Source organism: Panthera onca, chromosome B2 (assembly GCF_046562875.1).
Source record: "Panthera onca isolate mPanOnc1 chromosome B2, mPanOnc1 haplotype 2, whole genome shotgun sequence".
Taxonomy (NCBI): domain Eukaryota; kingdom Metazoa; phylum Chordata; class Mammalia; order Carnivora; family Felidae; genus Panthera; species Panthera onca.
Window position 1 is genome coordinate 101,639,524 of NC_138343.1, and position 22,713 is coordinate 101,662,236.

The window sequence follows — 22,713 nt, forward strand, 5'->3', positions numbered from 1 at the left end:
CAGAAGTCTCAAGTCCATACTGACAGTGTGAAGCCCGCTTGAGAGTCTCTCTCTGTTCTTCTTTCTGCCCCTCCCCCATGCGCTGTCTCTCTGAAGATAAATAAAACTTAAAAAAAATAATGAAAAATTATTTTTAAAAAATAAAAAAGCCCAATATGGAAAGATCAGTACATAGGGTTCTAGATCACGGCAGCCAATATACGGGGTTCTAGGTCATAGTAGCAAAACTTGTAGTGAACCATCCTGATACAGAAGTCAAATTTGCCCAGTGCTAATTTCAAGTCCATATGCATATCAGCAGAATAGAAATGAACTAGCTGAGAGTTTACAAAACTAATGGAGAAACTATACTTATGACCAAAGAACCTTTTGAATAAGGCAATATTTAATCAAATGCCAAATAATGAACTACAAAAGGAGCAGGAGTGGTCACTATGAGGTAAAACAATTTATTAAAGTTGTGGGTTAAAGCATTTGAGAAAAAAAAATCACATAAATGGATAAACTTGAAGTGGAAAGGGGGAGAATTGATAAGGATATTCCAGGAAGTAGAGAATGAAAGCATAAAGAGAGTCTAATATAGCTGAATAATATGGTAGATGTTTGCTCGTCTATTGACTAGATACAGACAATAATAAAACCACATTTTATACAGTACTTTACAATTCACAGGATGCGAGCTCATTCTTGATTCACCTAATGACTTCTTGACATGAGGTCAGTGGGTATTTCTAATTTTCAGAAGAAACTAAAAGTTCAGACTAGTTAAAAAGTATAGTGGTGAGTGCCCAGCAGAGACGATATTAGAACTTCAGTTCCCTAAATCCAATCCAATGCTTTTTACTCATCAATACATCAAATTAAAACTTTTGTTTTAAAGGGAAGGTGTCCTGAATTACATTTTAGATCCATGTTTGAAGAGAAGTATCCAAATTTAACCATGGCAATTCTGGCCTTTGGACATATTTTCATCAACTGCTACTTCACCATGCTGAGGCTTTGCAGGCCGAAAGGCAAAAGAAGTGAGAAGGGGGTCCAGGAGCAGGCGGAAACTGGAAGAGCAATGCCCTTCCCGGTCTTCGGAGCCTCGGGCTAAAATCTATCTGACCAGTTTGCCTTGGATTGTCCACGTCCCATCTATAAAAAATGACTTTTTCATCTGACTAAAAAAGACCTCCTTCCTTTGGAGATGCTCCATGCAGTTTCAAATGTTCTATTGAAAGAATAAGAACTCTTGTTATTTTTTAATAGTGTCACCTATGTTAGAAGCCTAGAAGTTAACCATAGAATGCATTTCCTATTTTCACTCTTTGTTCAGAGATCAAGTTGATGACCAGATTTGATGGTTATCAGTGATGTGCATCAGCTCATAAGTAACCCGTTGGTGTGTGTACGTGGGGAATTCTAACATTCGGACCTTTCAACGTGGATCTGTGTTACAAACATGTCATCATCTCACCATCCACAATTTCAGAGGCTCAGATGGCTATAATTGCAGAGAAGAAAATGAGTAATCTCTAGCCTATTTTAGAAACAGGAGACCAGATGATTCCCTTTCCATAAAGGACTAAGATTTCAGCCAGTACTGACTCTGAGTCTGATAAGAATGTAGTAGTTTCTGTGGATGAAATCTGAACTGAGGCAAGCAATGTTACCTTCATTTCTGAAAATTATCTACATCCAGTGCAGCAATCACCTAGTAGGTCCATACTCCCAATAAGAGGATTGCAAATGGAAGAGTTTCTTCTTTCTTCAGTTACCCCTCCTAATTCTATCTTAAAGTGCATCTTGAATCTGAATGAGCCCCAGACAAACCTCACATACAACAGAACAGAAGAATTCAAACCAATGCATTTATTATGCTCAGATATCACAGCTGACTCCCAGTGCTGCCAAATCCAGCCTGGTTTGCTCAAACTGTGTGTGGTTTTCATAAGCATTGATTGCAGCCAAAATGCCGTTTTGCAAGTTGAATTTGTATCCAATTGCCAAGTGACCAATGTTAACTTTGCATCCATATGAGGGTTTATTAGACTTATTTTATGACTTTCTGCTTACTAGCTTATTTGGTTCTGCAAAAATTTCACACAAACAGGAAAATTTCCTTTCAAATTACTGTCAGCGAAGACAACGTTTTGTTTGTTTTCATGAATCCTGAGCAGTTAGAACACAATTGCATACCAAAAGCCAAATAATACAAATCAATCCCTCCAGATATTTGGGAATATGAAAACGTAATTTTTATCTATAAAGAGAATTGTGTTTTGCATCTTTAGCCATAAAACCACTGAAATAATTACTAGCAGTGGAGGCCTGTAAAAAATAATGAGTTTTTCACATACTGTATTGTAGAATAGATAAAAATAGAGTCCGAGGCTCAGAGGAATTTAGGAGCATAAAGTTCTGCATGTAGATGCATGTGGAAACAATGCAGGACTTAAGCACAGTAACAGAACTCACCTCTAATTGAAGATGCTCCCTAAGGAGATTGTTACTGTGAGATCTCTCAAGAGGGTTTCTAAAAACAATTTGAGACTTGGGCATCTGGCTAGCATTCTACAGTAACAGCTTTTCACTGAAATCCAGTCTTACTGCTATCTATTCATATTTTTTAGAAGGGAAATGGAAAGCTTAAGAAAGAAAACAGGAAAAAAATAGAATTAATGGTGTGAATGAGGCTCTCTCCTTTAAGATTTGAATCTGTTTTGAGTAGAAATGTTATCCCTGTGATTGGCCCTCTCCTTGTTGTCAGCCTCTGCTAGGAGAGTGGAAGGAGACAAGGAAGAAAATCTGAAGTAGCCTCATCTTTTGGGTTTTTGCTCTAGAAGAAAGTGTTCCCCATGGGAGGGATGGTAAATCTCACCCCTGTGGTCAGTCCTCTCCTTGTTGTCAGTCTCTGCTAAGAGAGTGAAAAGAAGAGAGGAGGGGAATCTGAAGCAGACTCATCTTATGGGTCCTTGCTCTAGAAGAAAGTGTTCCCCATGGGAGGGATGGTGGCAGATGTCCATGCTGTCAGACTTGGTGAAATATAGGAGGAAAGACTCCAGTATGCAATCTCCAAAGCCAATTTAGAAAACAGAAGGAAATAATTAAATTGACTTAAAAACAAAACCTCAGGACTTATATATATTGCTGGGTATTTGGCAAGGTTGCCTGTATCACAAAGGCAGTGGCAGAAGGAAACAAACACTTTAGTCTGTCACTAACCAATAAAGTTACATCTCATGGATATCTTCCCAATTCTGTTAGAATTTTCATGTTTGTTTTTTACTGATGTAATAGCAGTGTTGTCCATGATACTCTGGAGCTCTTGATATTTGTGTTTCCATGTAGAAACTATCAGCACACAAAGTAGTCAGTCCAGACCCAACTACTTTCAAAATCCCAAACAGTACACTGAAAAACACTGTAAGTTTTCAGACCCTCTAAATTTAATTTATTATCATACTAGGGTGTACTGGTGGTTCCAAATGCATTACTGCTATCAAAACTGAGCACTGAAATTTAAAAACACACACTTTCAGTACATCCATATTTAATGTTATTGATCACTAATTTTAGTGATACTTAACATCAAAAATACTTTAAAATTTAATTTTAAAATATCACAATAACAACTTGATGAGTTATAAAGATTCGTTTTCACAGGGGTATTTTATTCAAACTAATCCTAGGATCTAAATTCCAGAAAAATATTTGTGTTTTTTCCGGAAAAGTTTTTTTTTTAGAAAACCTAAATGATCCTAGTATAGTATTTAATAATACCTCTAAGTGAATTGTATTTAATACCTTAAGTTTATCTAATAAATTAAAATATATAACAAAATTATTATCAGAATGTTGTCTTAGGGAGCATGGGCACATTTGTAATAACTTTAACATGTTGAACAAAAAAAGACCAAACAATGTTGAGGATGTAGTTTATCTTGGTAAACACACTGATTGCTGTGTAAGAAGATTATTCATTTCACCTTTATATATAGTTAACAAAACTACACATCAACAGCTTCTAGAAAAAGAGTCCCAGTGCATTCATTTGTTTATTAATACATATTGGATGCCAAGCATATCCCAAACTCTGTGCTAGCAAGTAAGAATAAAAAATGAACAAGAAGCATGCCCTAACATTCTACTAGGCAGCCAGCCATGTAAGTAAACAATAATAATATAATGTGATAAGTACCATGATCCTGTTCTACAGCAAACTCAAGTTCATTCCTGCCTTGCATTATACCGGGACTGTGCTTCTGCCTGGAACACCTTTACCAAGCTTACTACATGGTCTGATCCCACACATCATTCAGCGTACTTTGATTCATCCTTCACAGAGATATGTTTTACTTCCTACATAGCACTCACCACCTCCTGGAGCTGTATCTTTGATTTGTTTTTTCTATCTTTCCCATTCGACACATGCTCCATGTAGGCAGGAATTTTGTCTTGTTCATGTCTATACTCCTAATTCCCAGAGAACAGTCTGGCATACAGTAGGGGCTTAATAAATAGTTGTTGAGTGAGTCAAAAAAAAATGTAGAAACTATAATAATGACCAAAAAAGAGTTTTGCTTTCTTTAACACCATCATTTCTGTCACACCCGTATCATTATGAACAGGTAATAACAGCAAGGCAGACTTAAGAATGAAAGAGAATAAAAAAACATTGAGGGTCTATTGAACAGATCAATTATTAAGGGAAGGCAGTATCCTTTATAAGATATTCGCTTTCTTTCTTGCTTAGTTAATTAAGCCCAGGGTCTCCCATGGTCATTTACCCAGTAACTCAAGAGCTCAGTTTCCACAGCATGTTTTTCTACCAGGAACAGCTTCACTGGACTTTCTTGTGATGAGGATAGTCCTCAAAGCTGGCCTCCCTAGTTTCTAAAGAAACTGTGGTGCTTATTAACGTAGATTAGGAGGAGAATAATTTAACATATAACCAATGATGCATTTGTTTTTTTTTTTTTCTTTTCAATACAGAACTTTCTGAAGGATGACATTTATATCTTTCCATTAGGAGTCTCCAGCCCTCCTCATCTTCTGTCCTAAAAGCCAAATTCCATTCCTATCAGGAGTATTTCTTGGTTTGATCATCCTGATTAGGCAGAGCCTAGATTGCACAGGGATAGAAGCCTGTCTTCTTGAATCATACCACTGGGATATGATCTAGGGTAAGTCACTTTTCCTCTCTGAGCCTCAGTATAATCAGGGGCAAAATTAAAACAATAATATCACCCTGTAGTGTTATAGCAAGGATTAAATGTGAGATCTATGAAATATACTTGGCAAAGAGGTAGGCCCTTGTAAATAATAAATTAATGGTAATTCTTATAGGCAGTACTATCGCCTTTTCATTATCATCTCCTTTTTCATTATAATACAAAATTCTACTAAATTTCTACCATTAGCTATTTATATTATGTACTTTGGAAAAGAATACTGCAAAAGATGGTTGCTATTCTAGCACTTGTGAGCTCAGTTCAGGATCCAGCCGGGCGTGGGGGTGGAGGCTCAATGGGGAGACTAATGAGAATAGTCACATTTCTCCCATAATTTTTTTTTTTTGCATTTCCTGAAAAAACAAAAATATGTCCCAATGTATTTCATTTCCATAGAATTTTTGTGAGGTAGATAGGCCAATGTGAATGCTCTTATTTTTGTGATAGGTGTGTTTAACACACTAAACTGTCCTGTATGTTCATGGCAAAGTTGTCTAAGAAGAGAAACATGCCATCATGGCATCATGATTAAGAGCAGCTGGAACTTTACAGTCAGGCAGACATGGGTTCAAACTCTACAACCTGCATTACTTAACTTTTCTGTTTCCTCATAAAGCAGTTGTGGGTAGCAAATCACACAGTACAGATAAAGTGATTAACAGGACACCTGGCACATAGATAGTGTTCAATATGTCTTAGTCTGTATCATCATTACCAAGCAGCATCTTAAATTCTCTCCAGTCATGATGCTAAGACAACCATGACATAGAAAATTTACCAGACTTTTTCTGCAGCCATAGAATTATAGTCTCATTCACAGGGAAGTTAAAATTGAGATCATGTACACACACACACACACACACACACACACACACACACACACACACTACTGCTCGAGAAATGGAATTTAGGTATTCTAGATGCCACTATGTATATGATTTTAACACATCATTTTTTATTAGTGCCAAATTAGTGAAATCTATAGAATACCATCCGTCAAGAGATAAAAGAGTACCACTCTTGACTGGTAGAACAGCCCGTGACTTATTTACACTGTACCTGTGTGACTGGCAGGAATGCATTCTCTCTGACTTTGGCTTTCAGGGCAATGTTTGATTTTTTCCGTGACTGATGGGTGGTATATAACTCCACTTTCTCAGTAACCCCAAAATTGCACCTCATTGTCCCCTACTCAGGTATTAGTAGAAATGATCACTTTTCCAGAACCTCAAACTAGAAAGGCATTCCCCAAGGCTCCACCACAAACTGGAAGTTTCCCTCTCCATGTGCATCTGCCAATTAGGCTCTCAGCCAATTACAATTCACTGAGGGTTTCAGGCTTGAGGGTTCTAAGTGGATTTTAAATTTAATCCGAGGACAATTATCACCGTATAATGCTCCTTTAATTTCTGGATTTGGCAGCACCGATGAAAATGTGTCTTATTTATTAGCCCTTTCATTTCCAGCATAAGCCAGGACTAGCTCTATAATACTTGTGAAGTTGATGAAATTTGTCTAAGAGCCTCTGTCCTCACCTCCATTCTAGCACATATTTCTACAATCTGGAACAGGCCCTGTTCCAGGATCCTCAGGTCTCCTCTATATGCAACATGGAGACTCGGAGAATACCACCCAAAATCAGCATATCACCAATTTCTTTCCTAAGGGCTCTTCCCTTTGGATTCTATGTGGAGTGGTTATCCTCAGAGAAACTCACTTCTTAATTTTTCATTAGTGCATTTATCCACTCAATATCCATCTATTGGGTACTTATAATGGGCCAGGAGAAAAGACATGAAGCTAGTTTCTATCTTGGAGAAGTTCATACAATGAAGATGCATGTAAGGAGATGACTAGATTAACTGGGCACCTTCTGTCTTGCCCTACTTCTGTCTCTCTGGAAGCTGAACTCTGCGCTATGATGAAACCTCAAAATAGATCTAACTCATCAGAACACCATAACAAATTAATTGTGTAGCAAATAACTATATTAGGTATATATTTAGTGAACCACAACAGTTATCTGAAAATTTTACAATCTGATTTTCCTAAAATTTGAAATTGTCTAGTCATATCCAATCCTTAGATAACAATTAAACAAACACCCATGTGCCCACCACCCAGCCTGAGAAATAAAACAGTTCAGGTTTAATTGATGTCCCTGACATATACTTGCTACAAGATTTCCCCAGCTTCTGCCCCAGGGTTGAAAACTACCCTGTACTTGGTGTTTACTATTCCCATGAGCATTTTAATATTATATCTACATTTCATGTACCCTTGCACAGCATCAGGAAATATTTTACATGGTTTTTAATTTTAATAAGTGGATTTGAACTGTACTTATTCACCTCCTGCTTGCTTTTTGTTTCAACAACACGTTTTTAATATTTATTCATACTGATACTTGTAGTTCATTCTTTGTATGAATACAACACAATTTAATTATGTACTATACAGTAAAGGAGTAACTCACCAAGTCTGGGTTGTCCACTCCCTGTACATTGCAAAGAAAGATTTTGTTTGTGCCCAGCTCCCGGGATGTAAACTCTAAGCCCATGGAGCATCCAGCCTGATAATAGTGTCTTTGTTTACCCAAGGTTCTACCAGACAGTCTATGCTAACAATGTGATTTATGGTGGAGGAGACAGACCTCTGGAGGGTCTTCGAGAATAAGGTAAGCTATAATCAGCCATACAGGCAGTCAGCATAATTTGGGTAACCAGCCCCCAAAAAAATCTTGGACAGCAAGACTCAGGTGAGCTTCCCCAGTTTACAGTACTTCATGTATTGTGCTGTGTTGCCACACATTGTGTGACAATGTGCTGTATATGTACTCTTCTAGGAAAGGACAACTGAAAGCTCATGCCTGGAGTCTCCTTGATTCTGCTCTATGTGACTTTTTCAGTTGCTGATTTTAATCTGCATTCTTTCACTGTAATAAGCCATATCCATGAGTATAATCATTTTGCCACGTTCTGTGAGCCCATCTTGTAAATCATTAAACCTGAGAGTGGTCCTGGGACCTCCAAATACATACACTTCCCTATTGATTGATGCTGTTTCCAGAATTTTGCTATTGCATGCAATGCTTATGATGAACAATTTGCTCATATATGAGTGAAATTCCTTGTCATAGGAACTGGGTTCTAAAATTGTGACGTGGTCTCTGAAGCAGGTATAGCATTTCACATTTCCACCACCCACCTAAGAATCCCCATCACTCCTATTTTCACTGACACTTGGCACTGCTAGACTTTTTAGTTTTTGGGACTCTAATATTGTGAGATTATATTTCCTTATTTTTAATTTGCATTTTCATGGTGATTCGTGAGGCTGAACATCTTTGTGTAATTTGAGGTTTTCTTTTCTGTCAATGGCCTATGTATATACATTTTGCACTTTTCCATTGTGTCTCTCTGTATTATTTGTAGAGGCTCTTGATGTATTTGGAAATAATTATTTAAGGATTATGAGTATGGCAAGTATACGCTACTGTGGCTGATCATTTTTTACTTTGTCTATAAAGTTTGTCCTATAAAACTTTAAAGATTCAGCATAGTAAATTTTATCATTCTTTTTCTTTATGATTTCTACTTTCTGTATCTTGTTTGAGATTTTCCCCTAGCTCACTGTCATAAAGATAACCTCCTATATTTTCTCCTAAATGCTTTAAAATTTTTCTTTTCACATTTAGGTATTTTATCTCTCTTTAATATATTTTTGTGCATGGTCTAAAAGAGGAAACAGTTTTTCCCATATAATCAATTTTCCCCACAGCAGTTTTGTATAAGCAGTATACCTCCCCCCCCACCCGCCATTTTTAAAAATGTTTCCTATGTAGACCAAGTTTCCATAAGTTCATGATCTCTTCCATTTCTTGCTTGTCTATTATCCATTCATCTTTATGTCTATTCTTATACTCAACAGCATGTCTATTAATTCCTATAGCTATATTTTAAAGTTTGACCTAATGACTAATATCTTGGTATCTGATGGAGAGTGCCCTCACCATCTTGTTCTTCCACAAAATTATTTTAATTCAAGGTAAACTTTTAAATTTTCACAAAACACTTGAGATTTCAACCAAAGTAGCATTGTGTATATGTGCGTGTGCGTGTGTGTGCATGTGTGTGTGTGTGTGTGTGTGTGTGTGTGTATAATTATCGGAAGTGTATGTACGCATTGGCAATATTTAGTCTTCCTATTCATGCCGTGGTGATTCCCTACATTTATGTCATATTTAATATATTTCCATAAAATTTCATCCCTTTCTTCATGAAGTTTTACATACATTTTGTTACACCATTTCTAGATACCTTTATATGTTTGCAATATTGAAAAATACTTGCTAGTATATAGGAATACAATTTATTGAAATATTTATCAGAAACCTTGATGAATACTCATCAATTCTCATAATTTTCTTCTCCACTATTTCATATACTCTTTGTAGACAAATATATTATAAGCAAATAATGGCAATTTTGTCTTACATTCTCTTATTTTCCCCAAGCTAGCCTAAATCTGACTCTGACACTCCATTCTGCTGAAATGATGGGAAATTCTACTTCAGTGGTTATAGGTCATTGCCCCCTCACACTCACACATCCCAGATTATGCCATGGCCCAGAATCTTGTATATCACCAAAGATCAGGGAGGTTCCGTCAGTCAATAGCTAAAGGTCTACACTAGCTACCGCTGATACAATAGACTCCATGTCCGAAGACACAGAGTTGCTTTAGGTCTGGTGGCTTTGATGCTTCTGTGATAGAAGATATCACATGCTAGAGATACAGAGATCTTTGCCAAACCTGGGAGCCCTCCACAGGCCCCACATGTAACCATCTTCTCTGAGATCTTGATCTCTCTCAAACTACTGCCACAGTTCCACATGGACAAGCAGGGTGGGAGTTTGCCACCAATTCCTCCACTACCAATTAGCCCTTTAAAAACAATCAAAAGTTCCATCTACCTGAGTGGAACTAAATACACAAATTAAAATCTTAATAAATTACCCATGTGCTAAAATCACCTTTAAACAGGTTGTTCTTTCTGCCAAGTTTCTATTTATTGCCAGGGGCTGGGTATTTACCTCTTGGCACCCAACTTTCCTGCCACCTTTTAACCTCAAATGTACACATACACTAGTAATTTGGCCCATTTGGCTCCAGCCTCCTCCAGCCACACATTTAATCTTTGCTTTCCTAAAGCCTTTTCTAAAACAAAAATTTAATACTACCTTTTCTGTTTTGCTTTCTTACTCCCAACACCTCATTTGATCAGCAAAGAGCCCTTTTCAGGAATCTTCAATAAGGAATAATTTTCTCTCATTGTTTCCCAGTCAGGAGGACATTTAGCACACATTCAGTAGTTACTAACCTAGAAGGCCATACAGAATTCTGCAGAGTGCTAGCCCACTTGTATGAATCAAGGAAGGACCAAACAAAGAGAGAAGACAACTAGAGCAGAAAGGGTAGACTGTCAAGTGAAGGAAACCGAAGGCAAGGGGGCATCTCTAGCAGGATTCATCTGTGTAAAGGGACAGAGTCTTGATATACTATAGCCCATATTTTAAAAATGCAAAAGAGTAATCTATGCCTTTTAGCAAAAACAGAAAGGAAAGGGTAGGAACTTGGGCTAAAGAATTAGGATTATTAGATAAGAAAGAGTCTTTCAATTCATATCAAATAATATATATATCATCTTATAAGTACTAGGATCCACTGAAGATAAATTTGAGTGGAGGAAAAAGGAAATGGCCATGTTTGTTTCCTTAACTGATGATGTCATGTTAACAACTGATACTAACTTAATACTTCTTAAATTTTTTGCATTTTAATTTTTTTAATGTTTCTTTGTGAGAGAGAGACAGAGAGACAGAGCACGAGGGAGGAAGGGGCAGAGAGAGAGAGAGTGAGACAGAATCTGAAGCAAGCTCCAGGCTCTGAGCTGTCAGCACAGAGCAGGGCTCGAACCCACGAAGGCGAGATCATGCCCTGAGCCGAAGTCAGATGTTCAACCGACTGAGCCACCCAGACACCCCATTAATTTTTTTTGCATTTTAAAAGAATATGTTATATCACTAGGGGATTGAAAACTTAAAACAAAGAGATAACCACTACATAACTATTAGAATGGCTAAAATCTAAAAAACTGACGCTACCAAATGCTGATGAGGCTGTGAAGCCACAGGAAACCTCATCCATTGCTGGTGAAATACAAAATGGTACAATCTTTTCGGAAGACCGTCTGGCAGTTTATCACAAAGTTAAATACAGTCTTATGGCACAACTCTACTCATTTTCTCAAATGAGATAAAAATCAATATATATACACATAAAACCTGCATAGGAATGTTTATAGTATCTTTACTTATACAGCTGACCCATGAACAACATGGGTCTGAACTGCATGGGTCCATTTACACATGGATTTTTTACAGTACAGTACTATAAATGTATTTTCTCTTCCTGATGATTTCCTTAATAACATTTTTTCTATAGCTTACTCTATCATAAGAATGAGGTATATAATACATATAATATACAAAATATGTGTTAATTAACTGTTTATGTTATTGGTAAGGTTTCCAGTCCACAGTAAGCTATCAGTAGTTAACTTTTCGGGAAGTAAAAAATTATATGTGGATTTTCAACTGTGGTGGGGAATCTGCTAATCTTTGCGTTGTTCTAATGTCAACTGTAATTGTCAAAACTGGAACAAACTAAGGTGTCCCTCAATAAGTTAATGAAAATAATAATAATAATAATAATGATAATAATAATAAGTTAATGGATAAAGAAATTGTGGCATATTTGGGGCGCCTGGGTGGCCTAGTCAGTTGGGTGCCCGACTTCGACTCAGGTTATGATCTTGCAGTTCGTGGGTTCGAGCCTCGCATCAAGCTCTGTGCTGAATGCTTGCTCAGAGGCTGGAGCCTGCTTGGGATTCTGTGTCTCCTTCTCTCTCTACCCCTCCCCCACTTGTGCTCTGTCTCACTCTGTCTCTCAAAAATAAATAAATGTAAAAAAAATTTTAAAAAAAGAAATTGTGGCATATCCATAAAATGGAATATGATTCAATGATAAGAAGAAATGAGCCATCAAGCCACAAAAAGAGATGGAGAAACCTTAAATGCATATTGCTAAGTGAAAGAATTCAATGTGAAAGACACACAAACTGTCCGATTCCAACTCTATAATATTCTGGAAAAGGCAAAACCACAGAAATGGTAGAAAGATCAGTGGTCTTCAGAGGTTAAGGGTTAAGGGATGGGGAGGAAGACAAGAAATGAACAGATGAAACAGAAGAGATTTTTTGAGCAATGAAATCATTCTGTATGATACAGCAATCATAGATACATCACAGCATACATCTGTCAAAACTCATAGAATGTACAACATATGGAATGAACCCTAATATAAACCGTGGACTTTAATGATAATATATCAGTTTTGGTTAATCAGGTGTAACAAATGAACCACACTAATGCAAGATGTTAATAGGGGAAGAGGGCAAGGGGAGAGGACGTGAAGATGTATAAACTCTGTACTACCTCCACAATTTATCTGCAAACCTAAAGTTGTTCTAACAAATTAAGCCTATTAATTTAATTGAAAAAATATATGTATGTGTATACATACACACACACACACACACACACACACACACACACATATAGCTGAGAGAAGAAAATAGCTGCATTCAAATCAATTAACACTTCTAACTAATTATCTACATGCACATTCTGCTATTCTATACACACATATACACACTGTGTTCCAGCCACTATAAAAAGTTCTGAGATTAAAACTTCATAAAGGGGGTTCCTGGGTGGCTCAGCCAGTTCAGTGTCTGACTCTTAATTTCGGCTCAGGTCATGATCCCAGGGTCATGGGATCGAGCCCCACGTAGGGCTCCAAGCTCAGCATGGAGCCTGCTTGAGATTCTTTCCCTCTCTCCCTCTCTCTCTGCCCCTCTCCCCTGCTCACACTCCCTCTCTCAAAAAACAAACCAAAAAAAAAAAAAATAAACAAACAAAAAACTTCATGAGGACAGGAATATCTGCCATTGGGATTTGTGTCATTGATGTATCCCAAGTACCTGCTGCAGATAGGCTTCTATAATTAATTAGTAATATAACTTTTAATTAATGAATAAATTAATACAAATATGCAATAGAGAATGGAACTTGGATAATGATCAGAAAGAATCTGGGGTGCCTGGGTGGCTCAGTCAGTTAAGCATCCGACTTTGGCTCAGGTCATGATCTCGCAGTTCATGAGTTTGAGCCCCACATCGGGCTCTGTGCTGACAGCTCAGAACCTGGAGCCTGCTTCAGAGTCTGTGTCTCCCTCTCTCTCTGCCCCTCTCCCATTCACTCTCTGTCTCTGTCTCTCTCTGTCTCTCCCTCTCAAAAATAAACATTAAAAATTTTTTTAACTAAAAAAAAAAGAATCCCCAGTGGTCTAGAAATGACTTTTCAGTAGGACAACAGTGTTAACATCAGTGAAAGAAAAAAGGAGGGATCACACAAACTAGAGTGCATTGGTGAGAGGGTTGTCTATGTGTCTGTGGAAATTAGCAAAATTGGGACCCATGAAAAGAACTTGAGAAGCACTTTATCTATTTAGTCAGGTGGGTGAGGACTAGGATATACACAGATTTGGACTCTGTCACCATAGAGAATTTAATTTCCAAACAAAGTTACTGTGTTGATGGTTAAGATAGGTTTATTCCTTACATAGGAACTTTCTATTGAGATATTGCCGTGGTAACAGTTTCTGCTCCACATTTCACATATGAGAGAGTGCTAAAAACAGGTCGGGTGAGACCAGAAAGAAGTAAATGAGGAAAATTTCAGGGAATTTTTATGACTGTGTTGACATTGGCTTGCCTGAATATAAGAAACCCTCTCTTAAGATGCTCAAAACGTAGCTTAGAAGAATTGAATTGTAAATGAAGGAATGTTACTATACAAGTACTAGAAGAAAACACAAAAGAATCTTTAAAGAAATAAAGCCCAAGAGCCACAGAGGGGGAGTATGACCAGTTACCCATATCAAATTTAAAATGTTTCTATGATGAATGAGGACACAAAAATATTAAGACATAATCACAAAAAACATTTTCAATTTCAAATATTGGGCTAATATTCATTAGTCAAATAATACAAATAATTTGAAGAGAACAAGTAGATAATTCACAGAAGAAGCAAATCAAAAGTTCAACACATTCTAAAATGTTCACTCATTCCAGTAGTGGAACAATGCCAACAGGGATTATTTTTTAAAAATCTATTAGATGAGTTAAGATTTAAAAATTATTCAATTTCAGTAAAATTTAATTTCAGTAAATTAATATTTTTCAACTATCCAGTGCTAGATAAACAGACTTACACGAATATTCTTAATGAAGAATAAATTGTTTCAACTTTTAGAAGTTGAGTAGGCAGGTTTATCAACAATAATGATACCCAGTACTTATTATATGCTATGTATTTTTAAACGTATTCTACATTTATTTACATTTAATCTTGACAGTGACTCTGTAAGGTAGATACTGGTGTATTCTTCCATTTTACAGATAAGAAACTCAAGCCATGGAGATGTCAAATAACTCAGTAAAATGTTCACATACCTATGAAGTAGAGATGCTGGAATTTAAATCCAGATACTCTGGCACCAGAGTTCATGACCTTAACCTCTCTGTAATACCACCGCACAGTGTTTCATATATTGTTTGAAAATGTACCTGGGGATTTTGTTTTTATTCAGAGATGGTAAGGCTAACGAATCAAAAAACAATCATCATTGAAAAGACAGTTTGTTCAAAAAGCAGAATCAGGCCTGTAAGCATAGAAAACAAACTGATGTTTGCTGGAGAGGAGGGGTGTGGGGAGATGGGCAAAATGGGTGAAAGGGAGGGGGAGACACAGACTTCCAGTTATAGGATGAAAAAGTCATGAGAATAAAAGGCACAGGATAGAGAATACAGTCAATGTTGCTATAATAGTGTTGTATGGTGACAGATGGCAACTATACTTGTGGTGAGCATAGCATAGTGTACAGACTTGTTGAATCACTGTGTTGTACATTTGAGACTAATATAACACTGTGTGTTAACTGCATTCAAATTAAAAATATTAATTTTTTTTAAAAAAGGTATTTGTTAATGACAGTTCCCAAGGGGAACAGGAATGCGACACTGGCAGATTCACAGGGAAGCCCCAGGGGCAGTCAAGAGGCAGAAGTGAGGGTAAGGTGTGAGCAAGAGACTTTACTGTGGTTTTTGTAATAAGGGATGGCCAAGGCAGGGTAAACAACTTGAGCAGATCTAGGATTAGAGAGTTTGAATACTTTCAGTAGGCTCTGGGCTACAGGATATTTGAGGCAGAGGAATACTGGAATACTGGAATATACTGGAATCCTGGAATATAAGAACCAGACAGAGTTCATGTATGGACTCTGGATTTGGTTGATTTGCATATCAAAGGTGTGTTTTCAGGCAAGTTGTATGCTATCTCTTAAAATGAAGTAACCCAAGAAGGGACAGTCTCTCCAGGATCAGCAAGGCCCCAGATGCCAGAGCATCACGAATACAAGAAATAAGAAAATATATCACTACACATGTATATATACATACTCTTTGTTTCAGCAATTTACCATTCAGGAATTGATACTGTGGAAATGCACACAAAAGCAGTGATGTATAAACCACAAATACTCAGTGCATCACTGCTTGCAACTGTTCAAAGTTTCTATTAACAACATGGGATTCTGGTGTTTGTGGAGGCTAAGAAGTGAGGCTGTGACTAAGAGAAAGAAGTTGGGGCTCCAACGAAGCACCATTACAGGTGTGGGTGTTTCTGGAGAGTTTTAACAACTAACCAGAAAATGACGACAGTGATTCTTAAACTTCAGTGGGCATTCAAATCACCTGAAGGGCTTATTAAAACCGAATCCAGATCTCTGCTCCCGATCTCTAGAATTTTCTATTCAAAAGTTTTGGGCCCCCAAAATGCACATTTTTACCAAGATCCAGGTGATTCCTATACTGCTGGTCTAGAGACCACACTTTGAGATGCATTGCCTAAGAGGAACAGCTGTTGAACCAGGACATCAATTTGGAGAAGGTATTCTAACAGCTCAACTGACCTTGACAAAGGAGCAATCAACCACACCTGTGAGACTGCATGAGCAAAGCTTGCCACCAGAGGGCAGTGCTATAGGTCTTGGGCACCCTAGATTGGATAGAGATACTATCCTAATTAGACCTGACTTAATTGGATGACACATTTCCAGAATCATTCACTTTTCAAGTAAGGTTGGGTAGCGATTCTTTAACACAGCTGTTTTGAGCAACTGGCTACAAGATAAATATTTGAAGGTCAGTCCTAGGTTTGGAATGCTCAGATGGCCAAGTCACATATGAGCTATTGAAGACCCCAAAAGAGGAATTAAAAACCTCACAACTTAAAGCCCAGATGCCAGGAATATTATTCTACAAAGACATGTTTCAACTTCTCTATGTGGTCTCTTCAATATTCATTTGTATACATTTATGTGGAACTTGACTCTGTGAAAGGTAGCACTACATATAACCCATGCCCCTCCCACCCCCCTTTTGTAGGGTAACGCCATGAGAGTTGCATGAGAAAATATATCATTTTCTCATGAAAAATAATGGGAAATATTTCTTGAATCTTTGTTCCAAACTTTAGCCAAATTCAGTCACAAAGTTTGATTTTACTTTTTTTACTTCCAGAATTATAGACCAAATTGTGAAAGGAATATCAGAAAGTATGTAAAATACCTTGTATATATTTTATAACCTCAAATCATAGCTTCTATCATAAATTTGGTATAGAACTAATCTCAAAAATAGTGTAATCATACTGATCTGAATTATAGAATAGGAACTGTGAGTTTTCTTCAATTATTGCCACTTAAATGTAGCTTTTACAATACCAATTATTTTCAAAAAAATAATAGCAACAAAAGGAATATTATTAATATATGATGTGTTATAAATAAATTCTAAAAATTGAATTAAAATAATACAGTTTCAAAACACTACAGTCAAATGTTATTCCCATTGTGGAATACATTACAAAGTAGAAAAACAAATTTTCTGGTATTATCAAAAGCCAGTAACTGTTTTCTGTTGTTCAATACTTAAATCAGAAAGTTGCCCCTTCCTAATCTGAGAAAGTAAGAAATTTTTAGGTAATGACATCACTTCTTTCCGAATATGACATGCCATTTTGTTTGATTTTAGCAATAATCTGTAATTTCAGTGACTAGATCTCACATCACAGATCCACATACTATCACTGAGATGGTTGGTAAAGGGTGGCAATGGTTTGCTAATAGGGACAAAGAATACAGACCAGTGAATATTCAGGTTAAACAGATTGCATTTACAGTTGAGCAGCACATTTCCCAGCTATTAATACCAAGGACTAATCATAGTTCATACATCCTCACTCTTCACAGCCTGGCAAAAGGCTTTGGCAGCAGAAGGCTGAGTCATTTTTATCTCCCGTTGCCATGGGATCCTATTGCCCTGGAGACCCTTCTACCAGAGCCTGCAGCACCAGCCACAGCGTCACTCACACTGAGAACTCTCCCAGGGCAGGAGCTGAGGTGGCCCACCAGTGATCCCTTTTCAAAATCAGAAAGTGTCATTTCTGCAGTGGTTAAGTGAGTTTTCCTTTTTCCATGAGTAAGCTATTTAGTCTGGTCATTTCTGCTTTTAAGCTAATGCCAGGAAGTGTGTGTGTATGTGCGTGTGTGTGTGTGTGTGTGCGCGCAGTATGTGTATTTTAAGTATAACTGACTTCTAATGCAGCAATAGGACAAATGAATTACTATATTGACCTACCTCTTCTCTGAGCATAGAATGTTAAGATTTACGCGATTCAGTCACGAGTTCTGCCATTCTGTCCCGCACTAAAAAAAAAAAAAGAAAAAGAAAAAAGCATAAAATATTTCAACATAATGAATCACCAATAAATACTGAAAACACACATTTAAAATGCATGAAATATGTATATTTTATGTTTTAGGGTTAGGAGTAAATATATCTGTTAGCTAAAATTTCCATGATAGCATTCATCTGTTTCTGTTGTAAGATTGTTCAGGGTCTAGACTGAAATTTAGCTTCTACTTTCAACAAGGAAAATTTTTTTAGTAAATTAATAATATTATAAGCCTGATAGGTGATGTTTAAACTTCTCAAAAGTATGTATTTTTTCAAATATGCTAGAACAACTTAGAAGGATTGATTTACACTGAAATAACTTAAATGTTCATATCATTTTTATCTGCCTGATAACATTTTATCTGTTTTTGCTAAAGATTCTTCTATAATAATTCATTAACTTAACTGAAAACTTTGTGGTACATAAAAGTTATTCAACAGCATTTTTTTCAGAATTTATATTTTAGAGTAATTTTTGCAAGAATTAGTCAAACTGGAAGAGACGAGTAAGACTCAAAGATGAATATTATGTTTCTCTACAATTCTATGATAAAAGAATGATTTTATGAAAATATAATTTTTTATTCAATTAATATTTATGGAATGTCTACTATGCACAAAGGGCATTGGCTGCTGTGACAGAAGCTCTTAAGTACCTATCTACTATTCCTTCTCTGCGTCTCACTGAATAGCAGAACCCTGCTTTCTGTTGCATGTGGGTGTGACAGTGCGCCAAGCTGAGAAACTACATTTCCCAGCTTCCTTTTCAGATAAAGATGGACACATGAGTGGCCAATAGAGCAAAGAAGAAGGTATAGGTGGGGTGACTTGGTTAGGTGTTAGCCTTTCCACCTTTCATAGTCTTGTTGCCTAGAACACAAATATAAGGGCTGAAGCTCCAGGATAAGAGCCAGCATTCAAAAGGCCGGAGATGAACAAGAGAAAGACACTGGAAGAGTGGTGACTATATTAGCTAGGGTTCTCCAGAGAACTAGAACCACCATATTCTGTAGTTAAATATTTAAATGACATATATGCACATACACACACACACACACACACACACACATATATATGTATATATGTGTATATATACATATATATGCATATAGATATGATTTATCATAAGGAATTGGTTCACATGATTATAAAGTCCCAAGATCTGCAGTCTGCAGCAAACTGAAAACCCAGGAAAGTTGATGTTTCAATTAGAGTCTGAAGACTGGAAAAAAAACGAAAAACAATGTCCTAGTTTGAAGGCAGTCAGGCAGGAAGAGCCCCTGTTACTCAGCCTTTTGGTTCTATTGAAACTTCAATAGCTTGGATTCGGCCTACCCACATTAGGGAGGACAATCTGCTTTACTCAGTCTACCAATTCATATGTTAATCTAATCCAGACACCCTCACAGACACACCCAGAAAAATAAACTTTGATTAAATATCTGGCCACTCCGTGGCCCAAGCTGACACACAAAATTAATCATCACAGTGACATTTGGCCATCACAGATCTTGGATGGCCTGGACAGCAAGCCTCCAGACTTCTTTTATGTAAAAGAAGAATAAATCTCTACCTTACTTAACCCATTGTTTTTCAGGTCTCTCTTACAGCCAAATGCAATATCTAACTGATATATGATTATAAACACTTCTAAATATGGATTTCCCATAAATATTTTAAATTTTCAAACATTATTATCACATGATAAACTCTCAGCAAATATGTCCAAAGAGGTATCTAAGATCAGGACATAAAATCTTTCCGAAACCAATTTAGGGGATGATAAACTATAAATGTTACCATACTGAAATGTATAAATATTCTTTCTTATTGAAAACATTGTCTCATTTTCTTTATTTTTTATCCACTTCACCTGGCTAATTCAGATTCATCTTTCATAATTGAGTTTACATGTCGACCCTTCTAGAAAGTCTCCCAAGTTATCCTTTATCAAACTTTATTCTTTCAGTATTGGTTCTTGCTGTATTCTACTATATGAGTACGTAGTCATTCCATGAGCCCTAAGAGAACTGGGTTTATGTTTTATGGAGGTTTCTTTTCTTCTAAATAATTTGGTCTTCAAGTGAGGAGAGATGGATTCATCTTGCTTCCGAGTTCATTGCACATTGTCACACTTGGTCCTTGTAAGACCACCCACCACTTAGTTTTACCTATTTATTTACTCATTTATTTAATTCTTTAATCTCTACATAATAGTCCTATTCCTCTTTGCCATCACATAGGCAATCTGTGTAATATGACAACAGACACTCTTGTAAATTGTTTCCTGGTTTATGTGCATATGTTTTTAACATTTTTATGAGTGGTCCTGTTATAATACATGTTTTAATTTGGGGATTAAACTTATTCTGTGTTTTGATTTGTTTACTTAACTAATTTTTTTAAATTCATCCATGGTGCTATGTGCACATTTAATCAATTGTTTCCAACTGGTGCATAATGTTCTCTGGTATACAGCTGCCACAGTTTACCTATTTGTTCTCCCAAGACATTTACTGTTTGTTTCCAAATCTTGATTACCACAATAATGGAGCAGCAAGCATTCATTTACGAGTCCCCTTTAGATCTTGTAAGAATTTCTTTAGTATGTGTATGTTAATAACGTCTGTGTGCATAATGCATACATCTATATACATATATGTTAAATACATACATATATGTGTGCGTGCATAAATATAAATATTTCCTAAGAGCTGAATTGCTAGGTCACAGAAAACTCTCATACTTATTTGACAATGTAGTGCAAACATACTCTTTCCAAAATGGCTTAATCTGTCAACCTCTTACTAGTAGAGCATGAGAATATCAATATACTCACAGCTTCTCCAACATTTGACATTACTTACCTCCCAAATTTTGTCTCACTAGCAATGTAAAATCATATTTGTTTTTAATTTACATTTCTCCAATTACTAGTGTGTTTGAGAATCACTCTATATATTTAGCCTTTTGGAGGTTCCTCTTTTCTACATCATCGTCCATATTTCTACTGGAATTGTTGTCTTTTTGTTGGTAATTATTTTCAGGTGTTTCTGTGTATTCTACATCCATTCCTAGGTTTAGACATTTGAAACATATTTTCCCAATTTTATATCTGCCCACTAATTATAGTGCCCACTAAGTCCATCACTAAACACGGGGCACCTGGATGGCTCAATCAGTTGAGTGTCCAAGTCTTGATTTCAGCTCAGGTCACGAACTCGTGGTCTGTGGGATCAAGTCTCACTTCAGGCTCTGTGCTGACAGCATGGAGCCTGCTTGAGATTCTCTTTCTCCTCTCTCTCTGCCCCTCCCCACTGAACTCTCTCAAAATAAATAAACATTAAAAAAAAAATAAAATAAATCCCTTACTGAACAGAAAATGCTTAATTTTGATGTAAAAATAACCAAGGGGCATCTGGGTAGCTCAGTTGGTTGAGCATCCAACTCTTGATTTCAGCTCAGATCAGGATCTCACAGTTCTGTTCATGATTTGATTCGTGAGATCAAGCCCTGTGTAGGCTTCTGCACTGACAAGAGTGGAGCCTTCTTGGGATTCTCTCTCTACCTCTCTTTCTGTTCCTCCCTGGCTTCTCTCTTTCTCTGTCTGTCTGTCTGTCTCTCTCTCTCTCTCTCTCAAAATAAATACACATTTAAAATAATAATAATCAATATTTTGCCCATAGATTAGAATTCATTTTATTTAAGAAGTTCTGCCCCACCCCATCACAAAGATAGCTCTTATATTTTCTTTAATTAGCTTTATAATTTTGCCTTTCATATTTAAGTATTTAATCCATCTGGAGTCTATCACTATATATAGGATTTTTTCTCCATACAGTGAATAATTATCATCCCAACATAATCGACTAGAAAATTAACTCTTTCCCCATTATTTATGATGTCTCTTTATCATATATGCATATACTAGCCTGCTTCTGAGTTTTTTGTGTATATTTTTTTTTTAACCTGTTTTTATTCATCATATGGATCTCTATATCCTTGGAGCCTAGTGGAATGCTTAGACTTTATTTGTGGAATGAGTGATGATAAGCTACTCATAACAGATCCAAAGCTGTTTATCGTCTATGGTACTTATTGTTGCAACTGTGTAATTTAATGTTGCATAAACAAATGAAATGGGAGAACAAAGAGAATTATTTCCATAAAAACTATTTTGAAAGATTTTGGTAAGGAGAATTGTTAAAATAATTCTTGCAAACTAGGTGCGGATTAGGACACTATGAATGACTGGGACAAGGGGGTGGGAATGTTAAAGATACAGAGGAATCCACCACTCAGATGGCTTTAAGCTCCTCTCCATTGTAGAAAAACCAAAACTAAAAAACATAGATGATGCCTTATGGACATGGCCTATACAAGACAGATAAATTGGAATTATAAACATAGCATCTATACTCAAAATGAAAATCACCCTTAATCAAAAGATTGACACAATAATGTATATGTATATATTTACATTGAAATAAAATATATTCATGTATCATT

At 36.5% G+C, this 22,713-nt stretch overlaps 1 long non-coding RNA gene across 1 annotated transcript in view; it reads right to left on the bottom strand.

Annotated features, from left to right (window-relative positions):
• LOC132667521 (uncharacterized) overlaps positions 1 to 22,713 on the bottom strand; it is a 516,104-nt gene that overhangs the window by 368,792 nt on the left and 124,599 nt on the right. The window contains exon 4 of the long non-coding RNA XR_013555728.2: positions 18,106 to 18,173. This is a non-coding gene — a long non-coding RNA (uncharacterized LOC132667521). The remainder of the gene's footprint in view (positions 1 to 18,105; positions 18,174 to 22,713) is intronic.